The sequence below is a fragment of the Salmo salar genome, unplaced genomic scaffold, assembly GCF_905237065.1.
Source record: "Salmo salar unplaced genomic scaffold, Ssal_v3.1, whole genome shotgun sequence".
NCBI classification, from domain to species: domain Eukaryota; kingdom Metazoa; phylum Chordata; class Actinopteri; order Salmoniformes; family Salmonidae; genus Salmo; species Salmo salar.
Genome location: NW_025548133.1, coordinates 20,819 through 44,485, shown reverse-complemented (window position 1 = coordinate 44,485; position 23,667 = coordinate 20,819). Strand labels below are relative to the sequence as shown.

General features: G+C 47.4%; 1 pseudogene; it reads left to right on the top strand.

The window, feature by feature from the left end:
* Window positions 1-6,762: 6,762 nt before the first annotated feature.
* LOC123732689 (monocyte to macrophage differentiation factor 2-like) overlaps window positions 6,763-23,667 on the top strand; it is a 28,884-nt pseudogene continuing 11,979 nt past the window's right edge.

Here is a 23,667-nt window from a genome sequence, read left to right as displayed (position 1 = left end):
TAGACCTCACAGTGAAATGCTGAATACAACAGGTGTAGTAGACCTCACAGTGAAATGCTGAATACAACAGGTGTAGTAGACCTCACAGTGAAATGCTGAATACAACAGGTGTAGTAGACCTTACCTGTGAAATGCTGAATACAACAGGTGTAGTAGACCTTACCTGTGAAATGCTTGCTTACAAGCATTTTGTTACGTTACAGCCTTAATTCTAAAATGTATTAAATTGTTTTTTCCCTCCTCATCAATCTACACACAATACCCCATAATGACAAAGCAAAAACAGGTTTTTAGAATTTTTAGGCAAATGTATTAAAAATTAAAAACATTTACATAACATTTACATAAGTATTCAGACCCTTTACTCAGTACTTTGTTGAAGCAGCTTTGGCAGCGATTACAGCCTCGAGTCTTCTTGGGTGTGACGCTACAAGCTCGGCACACCTGTATTTGGGGAGTTTCTCCCATTCTTCTCTGCAGATCCTCTCAAGCTCTGTCAGGTTGGATGGGGAGCGTTGCTGCACAGCTATTTTCAGGTCTCTCCAGAGATTTTCGATCAGGTTCAAGTCCGGGCTCTGGCTGGGCCACTCAAGGACATTCAGAGACTTGTCCTGAAGCCACTCCTGCGTTGTCTTGGCTGTGTGCTTAAGGTCGTTGTCCTGTTGGAAGGTGAACCTTCGCCCCAGTCTGAGGTTCTGGATCAGGTTTTCATCAAGGATTTCTCTGTACTTTTCTCCGTTCATCTTTCCCTCGATCCTGACTAGTCTCCCAGTCCCTGTCGCTGAAAAAACATCCCCACAGCATGATGCTGCCACCACCATGCTGTACCGTAGGGATGGTGCCAGGTTTCCTCCAGATGTGATGCTTGGCATTCAGGCCAAAAGAGTTCAATCTTGGTTTCATCAGACCAGACAATCTTGTTTCTCATGGTCTGAGAGTCTTTAGGTGCCTTTTGGCAAACTCCAAGCGGCCTGTCATGTACCTTTAACTGAGGAGTGGCTTCCGTCTGGCCACTCTACCATAAAGGCCTGATTGGTGGAGTGCTGCAGAGATGGTTGTCCTTCTGGAAGGTTCTCCCATCTCTACAGAGGAACTCTGGTGCTCTGTCAGAGTGACCATCAGGTCCCCCGATTGCTCAGTTTGGCCGGGCGGCCAGCTCTAGGAAGAGTCTTGGTGGTTCCAAACTTCTTCCATTTAAAGAATGATGGAGGCCACTTTGTTTTTGTGGACCTTCAATGCTACAGAAATGTTTTGGTACCCTTCCCCAGATCTCTGCCTCGACACAATCCTGTCTCTGAGCTCTACGGACAATTCCTTCGACCTCATGGCTTGGTTTTTGCTCCGACGTACGCTGTCAACTGTTGGAATTTACCACAAGTGGACTCCAAGTTGTAGAAACATCTCAAGGATGATCAATGGAAACAGGATGCACCTGAGTTCAATTTCGAGTCTCATAGCAAAGGGTCTGAATACTTATGTAAATAAGGTGTCTGTTTTTTATTTTTAATTAACAAATTTGCTAAAAACTTTTTAAAAAAAAACGTTTTTCTCTGTCATTATGGGGTGTTGCGTGTAGATTGCTGAGGATTTTATATAATCCATTTTAGAATAAGGCTGTAACGTAACAAAATGTGGAAAAAAGTCAAGGGTGTGAAGGAGTGTGAATGTACGCGTGTGCCTTTCACAACAATCCAGAGTTAAAAAGTTAGACAAACTAGAGAAATAAAAAATACACATGGTTAGCAGATGTTATTGGTCACATGGTTAGCAGATGTTATTGGTCACATGGTTAGTAGATGTTATTGGTCCACATGGTTAGCAGATGTTATTGGTCACATGGTTAGCAGATGTTATTGGTCACATGGTTAGCAGATGTTATTGGTCACATGGTTACCAGATGTTATTGGTCACATGGTTAGCAGATGTTATTGGTCAAATGGTTAGCAGATGTTATTGGTCACATGGTTAGCAGATGTTATTGGTCACATGGTTAGCAGATGTTGTTGGTCACATGGTTAGCAGATGTTATTGGTCACATGGTTAGCAGATGTTATTGGTCACATGGTTAGCAGATGTTATTGGTCACATGGTTAGCAGATGTTATTGGTCACATGGTTAGCAGATGTTATTGGTCACATGGTTAGCAGATGTTATTGGTCACATGGTCAGCAGATGTTATTGGTCGCATGGTTAGCAGGTGTTATTGGTCCACACACATGGTCAGCAGATGTTATTGGTCACATGGTTAGCAGATGTTATTGGTCACATGGTTAGCAGATGTTATTGGTCACATGGTTAGCAGGTGTTATTGGTCCACACATGGTCAGCAGATGTTATTGGTCACATGGTTAGCAGGTGTTATTGGTCACATGGTCAGCAGATGTTATTGGTCACATGGTTAGCAGATGTTATTGGTCACATGGTTAGCAGATGTTATTGGTCACATGGTTAGCAGATGTTATTGGTCACATGGTTAGCAGATGTTATTGGTCACATGGTTAGCAGGTGTTATTGGTCACATGGTTAGCAGATGTTATTGGTCACATGGTTAGCAGATGTTATTGGTCCACATGGTTAGCAGATGTTATTGGTCACATGGTTAGCAGATGTTATTGGTCACATGGTTAGCAGATGTTATTGGTCACATGGTTAGCAGATGTTATTGGTCACATGGTTAGCAGGTGTTATTGGTCCATACACATGGTCAGCAGATGTTATTGGTCACATGGTTAGCAGGTGTTATTGGTCGCCATGGTCAGCAGATGTTATTGGTCGCATGGTTAGCAGATGTTATTGGTCACATGGTTAGCAGGTGTTATTGGTCACATGGTTAGCAGATGTTATTGGTCACATGGTTAGCAGATGTTATTGGTCACATGGTTAGCAGATGTTATTGGTCACATGGTCAGCAGATGTTATTGGTCACATGGTTAGCAGATGTTATTGGTCGCATGGTTAGCAGATGTTATTGGTCACATGGTTAGCAGATGTTATTGGTCCCACATGGTTAGCAGATGTTATTGGTCGCATGGTTAGCAGATGTTATTGGTCACATGGTTAGCAGATGTTATTGGTCACATGGTTAGCAGATGTTATTGGTCACATGGTTAGCAGATGTTATTGGTCACATGGTTAGCAGATGTTATTGGTCACATGGTCAGCAGGTGTTATTGGTCACATGGTTAGCAGATGTTATTGGTCACATGGTTAGCAGATGTTATTGGTCCATCACATGGTTAGCAGATGTTATTGGTCGCATGGTTAGCAGATGTTATTGGTCACATGGTTAGCAGATGTTATTGGTCACATGGTTAGCAGATGTTATTGGTCACATGGTTAGCAGATGTTATTGGTCACATGGTTAGCAGATGTTATTGGTCACACATGGTTAGCAGATGTTATTGGTCACATGGTCAGCAGATGTTATTGGTCACATGGTTAGCAGATGTTATTGGTCACATGGTTAGCAGATGTTATTGGTCACATGGTTAGCAGATGTTATTGGTCACATGGTTAGCAGATGTTATTGGTCACATGGTTAGCAGATGTTATTGGTCACATGGTTAGCAGATGTTATTGGTCACATGGTTAGCAGATGTTATTGGTCACATGGTTAGCAGATGTTATTGGTCACATGGTTAGCAGATGTTATTGGTCACATGGTCAGCAGATGTTATTGGTCACATGGTTAGCAGGTGTTATTGGTCAAATGGTTAGCAGATGTTATTGGTCGCATGGTTAGCAGATGTTATTGGTCACATGGTTAGCAGATGTTATTGGTCCATCACATGGTTAGCAGATGTTATTGGTCGCATGGTTAGCAGATGTTATTGGTCACATGGTTAGCAGGTGTTATTGGTCACATGGTTAGCAGATGTTAATGGTCACATGGTTAGCAGGTGTTATTGGTCACATGGTTAGCAGATGTTATTGGTCACATGGTTAGCAGGTGTTATTGGTCACATGGTTAGCAGATGTTATTGGTCACATGGTTAGCAGATGTTATTGGTCCATACACATGGTTAGCAGATGTTATTGGTCGCATGGTTAGCAGATGTTATTGGTCACATGGTTAGCAGATGTTATTGGTCACATGGTTAGCAGGTGTTATTGGTCACATGGTTAGCAGATGTTATTGGTCACATGGTTAGCAGATGTTATTGGTCACATGGTTAGCAGATGTTATTGGTCACATGGTTAGCAGATGTTATTGGTCACATGGTTAGCAGATGTTATTGGTCCACATGGTTAGCAGATGTTATTGGTCACATGGTCAGCAGATGTTATTGGTCACATGGTTAGCAGATGTTATTGGTCACATGGTTAGCAGGTGTTATTGGTCACATGGTTAGCAGATGTTATTGGTCACATGGTTAGCAGATGTTATTGGTCACATGGTCAGCAGATGTTATTGGTAACATGGTTAGCAGATGTTATTGGTCACATGGTCAGCAGATGTTATTGGTCACATGGTTAGCAGATGTTATTGGTCACATGGTCAGCAGATGTTATTGGTCACATGGTTAGCAGATGTTATTGGTCACATGGTTAGCAGATGTTATTGGTCACATGGTTAGCAGATGTTATTGGTCACATGGTTAGCAGATGTTATTGGTCACATGGTCAGCAGATGTTATTGGTCACATGGTTAGCAGATGTTATTGGTCACATGGTTAGCAGATGTTATTGGTCACATGGTTAGCAGATGTTATTGGTCACATGGTTAGCAGATGTTATTGGTCACATGGTTAGCAGATGTTATTGGTCACATGGTTAGCAGGTGTTATTGGTCACATGGTTGGCAGGTGTTATTGGTCACATGGTTAGCAGATGTTATTGGTCACATGGTCAGCAGATGTTATTGGTCCATACACATGGTTAGCAGATGTTATTGGTCACATGGTTAGCAGATGTTATTGGTCACATGGTTAGCAGATGTTATTGGTCACATGGTCAGCAGATGTTATTGGTCACATGGTTAGCAGATGTTATTGGTCACATGGTTAGCAGATGTTATTGGTCACATGGTTAGCAGGTGTTATTGGTCACATGGTTAGCAGATGTTATTGGTCACATGGTTAGCAGATGTTATTGGTCACATGGTTAGCAGATGTTATTGATCACATGGTTAGCAGGTGTTATTGGTCACATGGTTAGCAGGTGTTATTGGTCACATGGTTAGCAGGTGTTATTGGTCACATGGTCAGCAGATGTTATTGGTCCATACACATGGTTAGCAGATGTTATTGGTCACATGGTTAGCAGATGTTATTGGTCACATGGTTAGCAGGTGTTATTGGTCACATGGTTAGCAGGTGTTATTGGTCACATGGTCAGCAGATGTTATTGGTCCATACACATGGTTAGCTGATGTTATTGGTCACATGGTTAGCAGATGTTATTGGTCACATGGTTAGCAGATGTTATTGGTCACATGGTCAGCAGATGTTATTGGTCACATGGTTAGCAGGTGTTATTGGTCACATGGTTAGCAGGTGTTATTGGTCACATGGTTAGCAGGTGTTATTGGTCACATGGTTAGCAGATGTTAATGGTCACATGGTTAGCAGGTGTTAATGTGAGTGTGGTGAAATGCTTGTGCTTCTAGTTCCGACAGTGCAGTAATATCTAACTAGTAATCTAACAATTCCCAACAACTACCTAATACACACACATCTAAAGGGGTGAATGAGAATATGTACATATAAATATATGGATGAGGGATGGCTGAGCGGCACAGGCAAGATGCAGCAGATGGTATAAAATACAGTGAATACATATGAGCAATGTAAGATATGTAAACATTATTAAAGTGGCCCGTGATTGGGTCTTAATGTCAGCAGCGGCCTCTCTGAGTAGGTGGGTAAAAGGGACTTGGTAATCAGATGGATAATAAACAGAGTAGCAGCAGCTTATGAGTCCCTCCCTCTCCCTCTCTCCCTCTCCCTCTCTCTCCCTACCTCTCCCCCTCTCCCTCTCCCTCTCTCCCCCCTCTCTCTCTCTTTTCTCTCTCTCTCTTTCTCTCTCTCTCTGTCTCTCTCTCTCTCTCTCTACCCCTCTCTCTCTCTCTCTCTCTCTCTCTCTCTCTCTCTCCCTCGCACTCCTCGCCTATCTCTCCCTCTCCCTCCCTCTCTCCCTCTCCCCCTCCCTCCCCTCCTTCCCTCTCCCTTCCTCCCTCCCTCCCTCTCTCCCTCCCTCTCTCTCCCCTCCCCCTCTCTCTCCCTACCTCCCTCCCTCCCTCTCCCTCTCTCTCCCTCTCTCTCTCCCTCCCTCTCTCTCTCCCTCTCTCCTCTCTCTCTCCCTCTCTCGCTCCCTCCCTCTCTCTCGCCCTCTCTCGCTCCCTCTCTCTCTCTCTCTCTCTCCCTCCCCTCTCTCCTCCCTCTCTCTCCCTCTCTCTCCTCCTCCTTCCCTCTCTCCCTTCCTCCCTCCCTCCCTCTCCCCTCTCTCCCTCTCTCCCTCCCTCTCTCTCCCTCTCTCCCTCTCTCTCGCCCTCTCTCGCTCCCTCCCTCTCCCTCTCTCTCCCTCTCCCTCCCTCCCTCCCTCCCTCCCTCCCTCCCTCCCTCCCTCTCTCTCTCTCTCTCTCCCTCCCTCCCTCCCTCCCTCCCTCTCCCTCCCTCCCTCTCTCTCTCTCTCGCTCCCTCCCTCCCTCTCTCTCCCTCCCTCCCTCCCAGTGTGGGCTCCTGTTTGTGCCCAGGGTAATCCGTTGCGGCCTCGCTAGTTGAGAACAGTAACGGGGCCGAGTGAAACTGTTAAATCCATGTTGTTGCCGGTATGGACTCTAAGAAGAGCCGATATGGAAGGTAGGTAGAATATTATTCCAGACAGAGGAATTAATATTACTCTGATAAAGGGACGTTTTATTCAACTACTGAACTAATATTGTTGTTAGTTGGTTGGTTGATGGTTGGGGTTGGGTTGGTTGATGGTTGGGGTTGGGGTTGGTTGATGGTTGGGGTTGGTTGATGGTTGGGGTTGGGTTGGTTGATGGTTGGGGTGGGGTTGGTTGATGGTTGGGGTTGGGTTGGTTGATGGTTGGGGTTGGTTGATGGTTGGGGTTGGGTTGGTTGATGGTTGGGGTTGGGGTTGGTTGATGGTTGGGGTTGGGGTTGGTTGATGGTTGGGGTTGGTTGATGGTTGGGGTGGGGTTGGGGTTGGGTTGGTTGATGGTTGGGGTTGGTTGATGGTTGGGGTTGGGTTGGTTGATGGTTGGGGTTGGGTTGGTTGATGGTTGGGGTTGGGTTGGTTGATGGTTGGTTGATGGTTGGGTTGGTTGATGGTTGGGGTTGGTTGATGGTTGGGGTTGGGTTGGGTTGGTTGATGGTTGGGGTTGGTTGATGGTTGGTTGATGGTTGATTTGGTTGGTTGATGGTTGGGGTTGATGGTTGGTTGATGGTTGTGGAGGCCAGAGCGGCCTCCACATCCCGTATCTCTCTAGGTAACTAAAACCTTTATGAGCTGAATAAGGCCCGTTAGAGCGGCCTCCACATCCCGTATCTCTCTAGGTAACTAAAACCTTTATGAGCTGAATAAGGCCCGTTAGAGCAGCCTCCACATCCCGTGTCTCTCTAGGTAACTAAAACCTTTATGAGCTGAATAAGGCCCGTTAGAGCGGCCTCCACTCCCGTATCTCTCTAGGTAACTAAAACCTTTATGAGCTGAATAAGGCCCGTTAGAGCGGCCTCCACATCCCCGTATCTCTCTAGGTAACTAAAACCTTTATGAGCTGAATAAGGCCCGTTAGAGCGGCCTCCACATCCCGTATCTCTCTAGGTAACTAAAACCTTTATGAGCTGAATAAGGCCCGTTAGAGCGGCCTCCACATCCCGTATCTCTCTAGGTAACTAAAACCTTTATGAGCTGAATAAGGCCCGTTAGAGCGGCCTCCACATCACGTATCTCTCTAGGTAACTAAAACCTTTATGAGCTGAATAAGGCCCTTTAGAGCAGACTCCACATCCCGTATCTCTCTAGGTAACTAAAACCTTTATGAGCTGAATAAGGCCCGTTAGAGCAGCCTCCACATCCCGTATCTCTCTAGGTAACTAAAACCTTTATGAGCTGAATAAGGCCCGTTAGAGCAGCCTCCACATCCCGTATCTCTCTAGGTAACTAAAACCTTTATGAGCTGAATAAGGCCCGTTAGAGCAGCCTCCACATCCCGTATCTCTCTAGGTAACTAAAACCTTTATGAGCTGAATAAGGCCCGTTAGAGCAGCCTCCACATCCCGTATCTCTCTAGGTAACTAAAACCTTTATGAGCTGAATAAGGCCCGTTAGAGCGGCCTCCACATCCCGTATCTCTCTAGGTAACTAAAACCTTTATGAGCTGAATAAGGCCCGTTAGAGCGGCCTCCACATCCCGTATCTCTCTAGGTAACAAAACCTTTATGAGCTGAATAAGGCCCGTTAGAGCGGCCTCCACATCCCGTATCTCTCTAGGTAACTAAAACCTTTATGAGCTGAATAAGGCCCGTTAGAGCAGCCTCCACATCCCGTATCTCTCTAGGTAACTAAAACCTTTATGAGCTGAATAAGGCCCCGTTAGAGCAGCCTCCACATCCCGTATCTCTCTAGGTAACTAAAACCTTTATGAGCTGAATAAGGCCCGTTAGAGCAGACTCCACATCCCGTATCTCTCTAGGTAACTAAAACCTTTATGAGCTGAATAAGGCCCGTTAGAGCAGCCTCCACATCCCGTATCTCTCTAGGTAACTAAAACCTTTATGACCTGAATAAGGCCCGTTAGAGCAGCCTCCACATCCCGTATCTCTCTAGGTAACTAAAACCTTTATGAGCTGAATAAGGCCCGTTAGAGCAGCCTCCACATCCCGTATCTCTCTAGGTAACTAAAACCTTTATGAGCTGAATAAGGCCCGTTAGAGCAGCCTCCACATCCCGTATCTCTCTAGGTAACTAAAACCTTTATGAGCTGAATAAGGCCCGTTAGAGCAGCCTCCACATCCCGTATCTCTCTAGGTAACTAAAACCTTTATGAGCTGAATAAGGCCCGTTAGAGCAGCCTCCACATCCCGTATCTCTCTAGGTAACTAAAACCTTTATGAGCTGAATAAGGCCCGTTAGAGCAGCCTCCACATCCCGTATCTCTCTAGGTAACTAAAACCTTTATGAGCTGAATAAGGCCCGTTAGAGCGGCCTCCACATCCCGTATCTCTCTAGGTAACTAAAACCTTTATGAGCTGAATAAGGCCCGTTAGAGCGGCCTCCACATCCCGTATCTCTCTAGGTAACTAAAACCTTTATGAGCTGAATAAGGCCCGTTAGAGCGGCCTCCACATCCCGTATCTCTCTAGGTTACTAAAACCTTTATGAGCTGAATAAGGCCCGTTAGAGCGGCCTCCACATCCCGTATCTCTCTAGGTAACTAAAACCTTTATGAGCTGAATAAGGCCCGTTAGAGCGGCCTCCACATCCCGTATCTCTCTAGGTAACTAAAACCTTTATGAGCTGAATAAGGCCCTTTAGAGCAGCCTCCACATCCCGTATCTCTCTAGGTAACTAAAACCTTTATGAGCTGAATAAGGCCCGTTAGAGCGGCCTCCACATCCCGTATCTCTCTAGGTAACTAAAACCTTTATGAGCTGAATAAGGCCCGTTAGAGCAGCCTCCACATCCCGTATCTCTCTAGGTAACTAAAACCTTTATGAGCTGAATAAGGCCCGTTAGAGCAGCCTCCACATCCCGTATCTCTCTAGGTAACTAAAACCTTTATGAGCTGAATAAGGCCCGTTAGAGCGGCCTCCACATCCCGTATCTCTCTAGGTAACTAAAATCTTTATGAGCTGAATAAGGCCCGTTAGAGCGGCCTCCACATCCCGTATCTCTCTAGGTAACTAAAACCTTTATGAGCTGAATAAGGCCCGTTAGAGCGGCCTCCACATCCCGTATCTCTCTAGGTAACTAAAACCTTTATGAGCTGAATAAGGCGTGTTAGAGCAGCCTTCACATCCCGTATCTCTCTAGGTAACTAAAACCTTTATGAGCTGAATAAGGCCCGTTAGAGCAGCCTCCACATCCCGTATCTCTCTAGGTAACTAAAACCTTTATGAGCTGAATAAGGCCCGTTAGAGCAGCCTCCACATCCCGTATCTCTCTAGGTAACTAAAACCTTTATGAGCTGAATAAGGCCCGTTAGAGCGGCCTCCACATCCCGTATTTCTTTAGGTAACTAAAACCTTTATGAGCTGAATAAGGCCCATTAGAGCAGCCTCCACATCCCGTATCTCTCTAGGTAACTAAAACCTTTATGAGCTGAATAAGGCCCGTTAGAGCAGCCTCCACATCCCGTATCTCTAGGTAACTAAAACCTTTATGAGCTGAATAAGGCCCGTTAGAGCAGCCTCCACATCCCGTATCTCTCTAGGTAACTAAAACCTTTATGAGCTGAATAAGGCCCGTTAGAGCAGCCTCCACATCCCGTATCTCTCTAGGTAACTAAAACCTTTATGAGCTGAATAAGGCCCGTTAGAGCAGCCTCCACATCCCGTATCTCTCTAGGTAACTAAAACCTTTATGAGCTGAATAAGGCCCGTTAGAGCAGCCTCCACATCCCGTATCTCTCTAGGTAACTAAAACCTTTATGAGCTGAATAAGGCCCGTTAGAGCAGCCCCCCACATCCCGTAGCTCTCTAGGTAACTAAAACCTTTATGAGCTGAATAAGGCCCGTTAGAGCAGCCTCCACATCCCGTATCTCTCTAGGTAACTAAAACCTTTATGAGCTGAATAAGGCCCGTTAGAGCAGCCTCCACATCCCGTATCTCTCTGGGTAACTAGAACCTTTATGAGCTGAATAAGGCCCGTTAGAGCAGCCTCCATCCCGTATCTCTCTAGGTAACTAAAACCTTTATGAGCTGAATAAGGCCCGTTAAAGCGGCCTCCACATCCCGTATCTCTCTAGGTAACTAAAACCTTTATGAGCTGAATAAGGCCCGTTAGAGCGGCCTCCACATCCCGTATCTCTCTAGGTAACTAAAACCTTTATGAGCTGAATAATGCCCGTTAGAGCGGCCTCCACATCCCGTATCTCTCTAGGTAACTAAAACCTTTATGAGCTGAATAAGGCCCGTTAGAGCAGCCTCCACATCCCGTATCTCTCTAGGTAACTAAAACCTTTATGAGCTGAATAAGGCCCGTTAGAGCAGCCTCCACATCCCGTATCTCTCTAGGTAACTAAAACCTTTATGAGCTGAATAAGGCCCGTTAGAGCAGCCTCCACATCCCGTATCTCTCTAGGTAACTAAAACCTTTATGAGCTGAATAAGGCCCGTTAGAGCAGCCTCCACATCCCGTATCTCTCTAGGTAACTAAAACCTTTATGAGCTGAATAAGGCCCGTTAGAGCAGCCTCCACATCCCGTATCTCTCTAGGTAACTAAAACCTTTATGAGCTGAATAAGGCCCGTTAGAGCAGCCTCCACATCCCGTATCTCTCTAGGTAACTAAAACCTTTATGAGCTGAATAAGGCCCGTTAGAGCACCCTCCACATCCCGTATCTCTCTAGGTAACTAAAACCTTTATGAGCTGAATAAGGCGTGTTAGAGCAGCCTTCACATCCCGTATCTCTCTAGGTAACTAAAACCTTTATGAGCTGAATAAGGCCCGTTAGAGCAGCCTCCACATCCCGTATCTCTCTAGGTAACTAAAACCTTTATGAGCTGAATAAGGCCCGTTAGAGCAGCCTCCACATCCCGTATCTCTCTAGGTAACTAAAACCTTTATGAGCTGAATAAGGCCCGTTAGAGCGGCCTCCACATCCCCGTATCTCTCTAGGTAACTAAAACCTTTATGAGCTGAATAAGGCCCATTAGAGCAGCCTCCCACATCCCGTAGCTCTCTAGGTAACTAAAACCTTTATGAGCTGAATAAGGCCCAGTTAGAGCACCCTCCACATCCCGTATCTCTCTAGGTAACTAAAACCTTTATGAGCTGAATAAGGCGTGTTAGAGCAGCCTTCACATCCCGTATCTCTCTAGGTAACTAAAACCTTTATGAGCTGAATAAGGCCCGTTAGAGCAGCCTCCACATCCCGTATCTCTCTAGGTAACTAAAACCTTTATGAGCTGAATAAGGCCCGTTAGAGCGGCCTCCACATCCCGTATCTCTCTAGGTAACTAAAACCTTTATGAGCTGAATAAGGCCCGTTAGAGCGGCCTCCACATCCCGTAGCTCTCTAGGTAACTAAAACCTTTATGAGCTGAATAAGGCCCGTTAGAGCAGCCTCCACATCCCGTATCTCTCTAGGTAACTAAAACCTTTATGAGCTGAATAAGGCCCGTTAGAGCAGCCTCCACATCCCGTATCTCTCTAGGTAACTAAAACCTTTATGAGCTGAATAAGGCCCGTTAGAGCAGCCTCCACATCCCGTATCTCTCTAGGTAATTAAAACCTTTATGAGCTGAATAAGGCCCGTTAGAGCAGCCTCCACATCCCGTATCTCTCTAGGTAACTAAAACCTTTATGAGCTGAATAAGGCCCGTTGGAGCAGCCTCCACATCCCGTATCTCTCTAGGTAACTAAAACCTTTATGAGCTGAATAAGGCCCGTTAGAGCAGCCTCCACATCCCGTATCTCTCTAGGTAACTAAAACCTTTATGAGCTGAATAAGGCCCGTTAGAGCAGCCTCCACATCCCGTATCTCTCTAGGTAACTAAAACCTTTATGAGCTGAATAAGGCCCGTTAGAGCAGCCTCCACATCCCGTATCTCTCTAGGTAACTAAAACCTTTATGAGCTGAATAAGGCCCGTTAGAGCAGCCTCCACATCCCGTATCTCTCTAGGTAACTAAAACCTTTATGAGCTGAATAAGGCCCGTTAGAGCAGCCCCACATCCCGTATCTCTCTAGGTAACTAAAACCTTTATGAGCTGAATAAGGCGTGTTAGAGCAGCCTCCACATCCCGTATCTCTCTAGGTAACTAAAACCTTTATGAGCTGAATAAGGCCCGTTAGAGCGGCCTCCACATCCCGTATCTCTCTAGGTAACTAAAACCTTTATGAGCTGAATAAGGCCCGTTAGAGCGGCCTCCCACATCCCGTATCTCTCTAGGTAACTAAAACCTTTATGAGCTGAATAAGGCCCGTTAGGAGCAGCCTCCACATCCCGTATCTCTCTAGGTAACTAAAACCTTTATGAGCTGAATAAGGCCCGTTAGAGCGGCCTCCACATCCCGTATCTCTCTAGGTAACTAAAACCTTTATGAGCTGAATAAGGCCCGTTAGAGCAGCCTCCACATCCCGTATCTCTCTAGGTAACTAAAACCTTTATATGGGGAAATGGATCATCTTATACATCAAAATGGTAGAAATGGATTTAGAGAAAATACTGAAAGGGATTTAAAGAAAATACTGAAAGGGATTTAGAGAAAATACTGAAAGGGATTTAGAGAAAATACAAACAGATTTAACACAATGTGTGGAATGACGCAACTAACCAAACAACATGAAAGTAAATAGCTACCCTGAACCCTGACCCCTGAACCCTGACCCCTGAACCCTGAACCCCTGAACCCTGAACCCTGAACCCTGAACCCTGAACCCTGACCCCTGAACCCTGAACCCTGACCCCTGAACCCTGAACCTTCCCGTCACACAGCTTCTGCTCGGGCCGAGGGACCCTGTGTTGAATCAGGCACTACCGTGAACCCTGTGATGTGTGTGTGTCTGTGTGTGTGTGTGTGTGTGTGTGTGTGTGTGTGTGTGTGTGTGTGTGTTGACTTATGAAATGTGGTTTCATAACATGTCCAGATGTGCCTCTCTGTAAACTGGGATTGAGAGATTTACTGCTGATTAAAGACACACACACACACACAAGACACAGACACACACACACACACACACACACACACACACACACACACACACACACACACACACACACACACACAGACACAGACACAGACACACAGACACACACACACACACACACACACACACACACACACACACACACACACACACACACACACACATTATAGAGGCCAGGAGACACATTAAACAGCAGAGTTCAGCAGTATCCAGGTTCATGAATGGCAGAGTTCAGCAGTATCCTGGTTGAATGATAGAGTTCAGCAGTATCCTGGTTGAATGGTAGAGTTCAGCAGTATCCTGGTTGAATGGCAGAGTTCAGCAGTATCCTGGTAGTGTTCAGCAGTACCCTGGTTGTGTTCAGTAGTATCCTGGTTGTGTTCAGCAGTATCCTGGTTGTGTTCAGCAGTATCCAGGTTGTGTTCAGCAGTATCCTGGTTGTGTTCAGCAGTATCCTGGTTGAATGGCAGTATCCTGGTTGTGTTCAGCAGTATCCTGGTTGTGTTCAGCAGTATCCTGGTTGTGTTCAGCAGTATCCAGGTTGTGTTCAGCAGTATCCTGGTTGTGTTCAGCAGTATCCTGGTTGTGTTCAGCGGTATCCTGGTTGTGTTCAGCAGTATCCAGGTTGTGTTCAGCAGTATCCTGGTTGTGTTCAGCAGTATCCTGGTTGTGTTCAGCAGTATCCTGGTTGTGTTCAGCAGTATCCTGGTTGTGTTCATCAGTATCCTGGTTGTGTTCAGCAGTATCCTGGTTGTGTTCAGCAGTATCCAGGTTGTGTTCAGCAGTATCCTGGTTGTGTTCAGCAGTATCCTGGTTGTGTTCAGCAGTATCCTGGTTGTGTTCAGCAGTATCCTGGTTGTTTCAGCAGTATCCTGGTTGTGTTCAGCAGTATCCTGGTTGTGTTCAGCAGTATCCTGGTTGTGTTCAGCAGTATCCAGGTTGTGTTCAGCAGTATCCTGGGGGTGTTCAGCAGTATCCTGGTTGAATGGCAGAGTTCAGCAGTATCCTGGTTGTGTTCAGCAGTATCCAGGTTGTGTTCAGCAGTATCCACGGTTGTATTCAGCTTTATCCTAGTAGTGTTCAGCAGTATCCTGGTTGTGTTCAGCAGTATCCTGGTTGTGTTCAGCAGTATCCTGGTTGTGTTCAGCAGTATCCTGGTTGTGTTCAGCAGTATCCATGTTGTGTTCAGCAGTATCCTGGTTGTGTTCAGCAGTATCCAGTTAGTGTTCAGCAGTATCCAGTTAGTGTTCAGCAGTATCCTGGTTGTGTTCAGCAGTATCCTGGTTGTGTTCAGCAGTATCCTGGTTGTGTTCAGTAGTATCCTGTTTGTGTTCAGCAGTATCCAGGTTGTGTTCAGCAGTATCCTGGTTGTGTTCAGCAGTATCCTGGTTGTGTTCAGCAGTATCCAGGTTTAATGGTTGTGTTCAGCAGTATCCTGGTTGTGTTCAGCAGTATCCTGGTTGTGTTCAGCAGTATCCTGGTTGTGTTCAGCAGTATCCTGGTTGTGTTCAGCAGTATCCTGGTTGTGTTCAGCAGTATCCTGGTTGTGTTCAGCAGTATCCTGGTAGTGTTCAGCAGTATCCTGGTTGTGTTCAGCAGTATCCTGGTTGTGTTCATCAGTATCCTGGTTGTGTTCAGCAGTATCCTGGTAGTGTTCAGCAGTATCCTGGTTGTGTTCAGCAGTATCCAGGTTGTGTTCAGCAGTATCCTGGTTGTGTTCAGCAGTATCCTGGTTGTGTTCAGCAGTATCCTGGTTGAATGGTTGTGTTCAGCAGTATCCTGGTTGTGTTCAGCAGTATCCTGGTAGTGTTCAGCAGTATCCTGGTAGTGTTCAGCAGTATCCTGGTTGTGTTCAGCAGTATCCTGGTTGTGTTCAGCAGTATCCTGGTTGTGTTCAGCAGTATCCTGGTTGTGTTCAGCAGTATCCTGGTTGTGTTCAGCAGTATCCTGGTTGAATGGCAGTATCCTGGTTGTGTTCAGCAGTATCCTGGTTGTGTTCAGCAGTATCCTGGTTGTGTTCAGCAGTATCCATGTTGTGTTCAGCAGTATCCTGGTTGTGTTCAGCAGTATCCTGGTTGTGTTCAGCAGTATCCTGGATGTGTTCAGCAGTATCCTGGTTGTGTTCAGCAGTATCCTGGTAGTGTTCAGCAGTATCCAGGTTGTGTTCAGCAGTATCCTGGTAGTGTTCAGCAGTATCCAGGTTGTGTTCAGCAGTATCCTGGTTGTGTTCAGCAGTATCCTGGTAGTGTTCAGCAGTATCCAGGTTGTGTTCAGCAGTATCCTGGTTGAATGGCAGTATCCTGGTTGTGTTCAGCAGTATCCTGGTTGTGTTCAGCAGTATCCTGGTTGTGTTCAGCAGTATCCTGGTAGTGTTCAGCAGTATCCAGGTTGTGTTCAGCAGTATCCTGGTTGTGTTCAGCAGTATCCTGGTTGTGTGTTTTCCAGGTTCATGAATGGCAGAGTTCCATCCAGTGAGAGATATCGACCTACAGACTATGAACATGCCGCGAACTGTGCCACCCATGGAGTGAGTTACACACACCACCTATCTACAGATTCATCTGTTTATCTCTGGTTCTACCCACAATGCCTTGTTTACCCATGATCCTCCACAGGTCTGGATCATCCCCAGCCTGGTGGGCGGGTCTGTACTCTACTTCCTGTCTGTGGACCAATGGCAGGCTGCTGCGCCTGGTTGTACGGGGCGGGGCTTAGCGGTCTATTCATCTCCTCCACTCTGTTTCACACCGTGGCCTGGAAGATCAGACACCTCCGGTTAGTATCTCTGATCAGACACCTCCGGTTAGTATCTCTGATCAGACACCTCCGGTTAGTATCTCTGATCAGACGGTTAGTATCTCTGATCAGACGGTTAGTATCTCTGATCAGACACCTCCGGTTAGTATCTCTGATCAGACGGTTAGTATCTCTGATCAGACACCTCCGGTTAGTATCTCTGATCAGACACCTCCGGTTAGTATCTCTGATCAGACGGTTAGTATCTCTGATCAGACACCTCCGGTTAGTATCTCTGATCAGACGGTTAGTATCTCTGATCAGACACCTCCGGTTAGTATCTCTGATCAGACGGTTAGTATCTCTGATCAGACACCTCCGGTTTGTATCTCTGATCAGACGGTTAGTATCTCTGATCAGACACCTCCGGTTAGTATCTCTGATCAAACAGTTAGTATCTCTGATCAGACGGTTAGTATCTCTGATCAGACACCTCCGGTTAGTATCTCTGATCAGACGGTTAGTATCTCTGATCAGACGGTTAGTATCTCTGATCGGACACCTCCGGTTAGTATCTCTGATCAGACACCTCCGGTTAGTATCTCTGATCAGACACCTCCGGTTAGTATCTCTGATCAGACACCTCCGGTTAGTATCTCTGATCAGACGGTTAGTATCTCTGATCAGACACCTCCGGTTAGTATCTCTGATCAGACACCTCCGGTTAGTATCTCTGATCAGACACCTCCGGTTAGTATCTCTGATCAGACGGTTAGTATCTCTGATCAGACGGTTAGTATCTCTGATCAGACACCTCCGGTTAGTATCTCTGATCAGACGGTTAGTATCTCTGATCAGACACCTCCGGTTAGTATCTCTGATCAGACACCTCCGGTTAGTATCTCTGATCAGACGGTTAGTATCTCTGATCAGACACCTCCGGTTAGTATCTCTGATCAGACGGTTAGTATCTCTGATCAGACACCTCCGGTTAGTATCTCTGATCAGACGGTTAGTATCTCTGATCAGACACCTCCAGTTTGTATCTCTGATCAGACGGTTAGTATCTCTGATCAGACACCTCCGGTTAGTATCTCTGATCAAACAGTTAGTATCTCTGATCAGACGATTAGTATCTCTGATCAGACACCTCCGGTTAGTATCTCTGATCAGACGGTTAGTATCTCTGATCAGACGGTTAGTATCTCTGATCGGACACCTCCGGTTAGTATCTCTGATCAGACACCTCCGGTTAGTATCTCTGATCAGACACCTCCGGTTAGTATCTCTGATCAGACACCTCCGGTTAGTATCTCTGATCAGACGGTTAGTATCTCTGATCAGACACCTCCGGTTAGTATCTCTGATCAGACACCTCCGGTTAGTATCTCTGATCAGACACCTCCGGTTAGTATCTCTGATCAGACACCTCCGGTTAGTATCTCTGATCAGACGGTTAGTATCTCTGATCAGACACCTCCGGTTAGTATCTCTGATCAGACGGTTAGTATCTCTGATCAGACGGTTAGTATCTCTGATCAGACACCTCCGGTTAGTATCTCTGATCAGACGGTTAGTATCTCTGATCAGACGGTTAGTATCTCTGATCAGACACCTCCGGTTAGTATCTCTGATCAGACGGTTAGTATCTCTGATCAGACGGTTAGTATCTCTGATCAGACACCTCCGGTTAGTATCTCTGATCAGACACCTCCGGTTAGTATCTCTGATCAGACGGTTAGTATCTCTGATCAGACGGTTAGTATCTCTGATCAGACGGTTAGTATCTCTGATCAGACACCTCCGGTTAGTATCTCTGAATAGAGAGACATTTCAGATGTCATGTCATGTCTACAGTGTTGTAACGATGTGCAAATAGTTAAAGTCCAAAAGGGAAAATAAATAAACATAAATATGGGTTGTATTTACAATGGTGTTTGTTCTTCACTGGTTGACCTTTTCTTGCGGCAACAGGTCACACATCTTGCTGCTGTGATTAAACTCTGTGGTATTTCACCCAGTAGATATGGGAGTTTATCAAAATTGGGTTTGTTTTCTAATTCTTTGTGGATCTGTGTAATTTGAGGGAAATATGTGTCTTTAATATGGTCATACATTTGGGCAGGAGGTTAGGAAGTGGCAGCTCAGTTTCCACCTCATTTTGTGGGCAGTGTTGCACATAGCCTGTCTTCTCTTGAGAGCCAACAGTGACCTTTCTCAATAGCAAGGCTATGCTCACAGTACATAGTCAAATCAAATCAAATGTATTTATATAGCCCTTCGTACATCAGCTGATATTCTCAAAGTGCTGTACAGAAACCCAGCCTTAAACCCCAAACAGCAAGCAATGCATGTGAAAGAAGCACGGTGGCTAGGAAAAACTCCCTAGGAAAAACTCCCTAGAAAGGCCAAAAACCTAGGAAGAAACCTAGAGAGGAACCAGGCTATGAGGGGTGGCCAGTCCTCTTCTGGCTGTGCAGGGTGGATATTATAACAGAACATGGTCAAGATGTTAAAATGTTCATAAATGACCAGCATGGTCAAATAATAATAATCATAGTAGTTGTCGAGGGTGCAACAAGCACGTCCGGTGAACAGGTCAGGGTTCCATAGCCGCAGGCAGAACAGTTGAAACTGGAGCAGCAGCACGGCCAGGTGGACTGGGGACAGCAAGGAGTCATCATACCAGGTAGTCCTGAGGCATGGTCCTAGGGCTCAGGTCCTCCGAGAGAAAGACAGAAAGAGAGAAAGAGAGAATTAGAGAGAGCATATTTAAATTCACACAGGACACCGGACAAGACAAGAGAAATACTCCAGATGTAACAGACTGACCCTAGCCCCCCGACACATAAACTACTGCAGCATAAATACTGGAGGCTGAGACAGGAGGGATCAGAAGACACTGTGGCCCCATCCGATGATACCCCCGGACAGGGCCAAACAGGCAGGATATAACCTGTCAAAGCGTCTGTTAAGTTTGGGTCAGTCACAGTGGTCAGGTATTCTGCCTCTGTGTCCTCTCTGTTTAGGGACAAATAGCATTCTAGTTTGCTCTGTTTTTTGTTAATTCTTTCCAAAGTAAATATATTTTTTATTTTCACATGATTTGGTTGTGGGGTCTGTTTGTGTTGCTGTCCTGGGGCTCTGTGGGGTCTGTTTGTGTTTGTGAACAGAGCCCCAGGACCAGCTTGCTTAGGGACTCTTCTCCAGGTTCATCTCTCTGTAGGTGATGGCTTTGTTATGGAAGGTTTGGGAATCGCTTCCTTTTAGGTGGTTGTAGAATTTAACGTTTTTTTTTCCTGGATTATGATAATTAGCGGGTATCGGCCTATTTCTGCTCTACGTTATTTGGTGTTTAAACGTTGTCAGTCTGGATTCTTTTAGTGTTTCCATATACTGAAGGATCCTGGTTGTCTATGTTCTGAGAGTCTGTCAGTGTTTCCCAATACTAACGGACAAAAACCCAGCCTGGTACACACGAAACACGTAACAATTACAATCTCACACAAAGACATGGAGGGGAACAGAGGAATAAATACATGCTGTGTGATTAGGGAATGAAAACCAGGTGTGCAGGGAACAAGACAAAACAAATGGAGCGGCGATGGCCTAGAAAGCCGGTGACATTGACCGCCGACGCCGCCCGAACAAGGAGAGGAGCCGACTTCCAGCGGAAGTCGTGACAGTACCCCCCGTGGCTCCAGCAGCGCGTTGGCACCGACCTCGGGGACGACCCAGAGGGCGAGGCGCAGGGGCGATCCGGCCGGCGACGGTGGAACTCGCGCAGCAGTTCAGGGTCCAACACATCCGCCACCGGAACCCAGCGCCTCTCCTCCGATCCGTACCCTCCCACTCCATGAGGTACTGAAGGCCACCCGCCCGACGTCTCGAATCCAGGATGGAACGAACAGAGTACGCCGGGCCCCTCGATGTCCAGAGGGGGCAGAGGAACCTCCCGCACCTCAGATTCCTGGAGCGGACCAACCACCACCGGCCTGAGGAGAGACACATGGAACGAGGGGTTAATACGGTAATCGGGGGAAGCGGTAACCTGTAACGCACCTCGTTCAGTCTCCTCGGGACTTTGAATGGCCCCACAAACCGTGGGCCCAGCTTCCGGCAGGGCAGGCGAAGGGGCAGGTTTCGGGTCGAGAGCCAGACCCGGTCCTCACTGCGGTGACGGTCTGCGCCCACTTTCTGACGCAGCGAGGCGCGCTGAAGGTGGACATGGGCGGCGTCCCATGTTTCCTCCGCACGCCAGAACCAGTCGTCCACCGCAGGAGCCTCGGTCTGACTCTGATGCCAAGGAGCCAGAACTGACTGATACCCCAGTACGCACTGGAAGGGGGTAAGGTTAGTGGAGGAGTGGCGGAGCGATTTCTGGGCCATCTCTGCCCAGGGCACGAACGCTGCCCACTCCCCCGGCCAGTCCTGGAAATAGGACCTCAGAAACCTACCCACATCCTGGTTTACTCTCTCCACCTGCCCATTACTCTCTGGGTGAAACCCTGAGGTAAGGCTGACCGAGACCCCCAGTTGTTCCATGAACGCCCTCCAGACCCTCGACGTGAACTGGGGACCCCGATCAGACACTATGTCCTCAGGCACCCCGTAGTGCCGGAAGACGTGTGTAAACAGGGCCTCCGCAGTCTGTAGGGCCGTAGGGAGACCGGGTAAAGGGAGGAGATGACAGCACTTAGAAAAACGATCCACAACGACCAGGATTGCGGTGTTACCCTGTGAGGGAGGAAGATCGTTAAGGAAATCTACCGATAGGTGCGACCACGGCCGTTGTGGAACGGGTAAGGGTTGTAACTTACTTCTGGGCAGGTGCCTAGGAGACTTGCACTGGGTGCACACCGAGCAAGAGGAAACATAAACCCTCACGTCCTTAGCCAAAGTGGGCCACCAGTACTTCCCAGTCAGACAGCTCACTGTCCGACCGATCCCCGGATGACCAGAGGACTTGTGGACCCAATAGATCAACTGGTCACGGACAGCAGACGGGACGTACAGACGCCCGACGGGACACTGGAGGGGAGCGGGCTCTGTACGCAACGCCTGCTCAATGTCCACGTCCAGCTCCCACATGACCGGCGATACCAGGCAGGAGGCCGGGAGTATGGGAGTCTGATCCAGGGGCCGCTCCTCTGTGTCATACAGCCGGGACAGTGCATCTGCCTTCATATTCTGGGAACCTGGTCTGTAGGACATGGTAAACACAAAACGGGTAAAGAACATGGCCCACCTTGCCTGATGAGGATTCAGTCTCCTCGCTGCCCGGATGTACTCCAGATTGCGGTGGTCAGTCCAGATGAGAAAAGGTTGTTTAGCCCCCTCAAGCCAATGTCTCCATGCCTTCAAAGCCTTGACGACAGCCAACAGCTCCCGGTCCCCCACGTCATAGTTTCGCTCCGTCGGGCTGAGCTTCTTCGAGAAGAAAGCACAGGGGCGGAGCTTCGTTAGCGTGCCTGAGCGCTGAGAGAGCATAGCTCCTATCCCAGCCTCAGACGGGTCCACCTCCACTATGAACGCCAAAGAGGGATCCGGATGGGCCAGCACGGGAGCCGAGGTAAACAGAGTTCTCAGGTGCCCAAAAGCCCTGTCCGCCTCAGCCGACCACTGCAGACGTACAGGACCCCCCCTTCAGCAGTGAGGTAATGGGAGCAGCCACCTGGCCAAAACCCCGGATATGTCGCGTCCTGGCCAGTATAAGGGTTAATTGTCATTTTAGTTTGGTCAGGACGTGGCAGAGGGTATTTGTTTTATGTGGTTCAGGGTGGTGTGTTAGTTAGGAGGGCGTTTGATTTATTATTTCCGGGTTTTGAGTTATGGTCTATGTTGATGTATTTCTATGTGTAGTCTGGTTGATCTGTTTCTATGTTGAGTTAATTGGGGTGGACTTCCAATTGAAGGCAGCTGTGTGGTGTTGCCTTTGATTGGAAGTCCTATATTAGTTGGGTGTGTTTGTCTGTGTATTTGTGGGAGATTGTTTCGTGTTTAGCGTGTGTGAGCCTAACAGGACTGTCTGTAAATCGCGAGTTCGTTTTGTTATTTTTGTATGTTCGTTTTTGAGTTTATTAAATGTTCAAAAATGAACTATCACAACCCTGCTGCATTTTGGTAATCTTTTTCCGACGATGATTTCGCTATATCGTCCTCCGACGAAGAAATCCCTGACAGGATAAACCTCCGGTAGTAGTTGGCAAACCCTAAAAACCTCTGCACCTCCTTTACCGTGGTGGGAGTCGGCCAATTACGCACGGCTGAAATGCGATCACTCTCCATCTCCACCCCTGAGGTGGAAATGCGGTACCCTAGGAAGGAGACGGACTGTTGGAAGAACAGGCATTTCTCAGCCTTGACGTACAGGTCATGACCCAGCACCCTGCGTACCAGAGACACATGCTCGTCGCTGTAGCGGAGTATATCAGAATGTCGTCGATATACACCACTACACCCTGCCCGTGCAGGTCCCTGAAGATCTCGTCCACAAAGGATTGGAAGACTGATGGAGCGTTCATCAACCCGTACGGCATGACGAGGTACTCATAATGCCCTAAAGGTTGTACTAAACACCGTCTTCCACTCGTCTCCCTCCTGAATACGCACCAGGTTGTACGCGCTCCTGAGATCCAGTTTAGTGAAGACGCGCGCCCGTGCATTGACTCAATCGCCGTGGCGATGAGAGGTAGCGGGTAACTGTACCTCATCGGGATTTGATTGAGACCTCGATAGTCAATGCACGGGGCGTAAACCTGCGTCCTTCTTCTTCACCAAAAAGAAACTCGAGGTGGCGGGTGAAGTGGAGGACCGAATGTCCCCCTGACGCAGGGAATCAGAGACATATGTCTCCATAGCCGCCGTCTCTGCTTGCGACAGAGGATACACGTGACTCCTGGGAAGTGCAGCGTCTACCAGGAGATTTATCGCACAATCCCCCCGTCGATGGGGTGGTAATTGAGTCGCCTTCTTCTTGGAGAAGGCGAGAGCCAAATCGGCAGATTCAGGGGGGATGCGCACGGTGGAGACCTGGTCTGGACTTTCCACCGTGGTAGCACCAACGGAAACCCCTACACACCTCCCCGAGCACTCTCGCGACCACCCCGT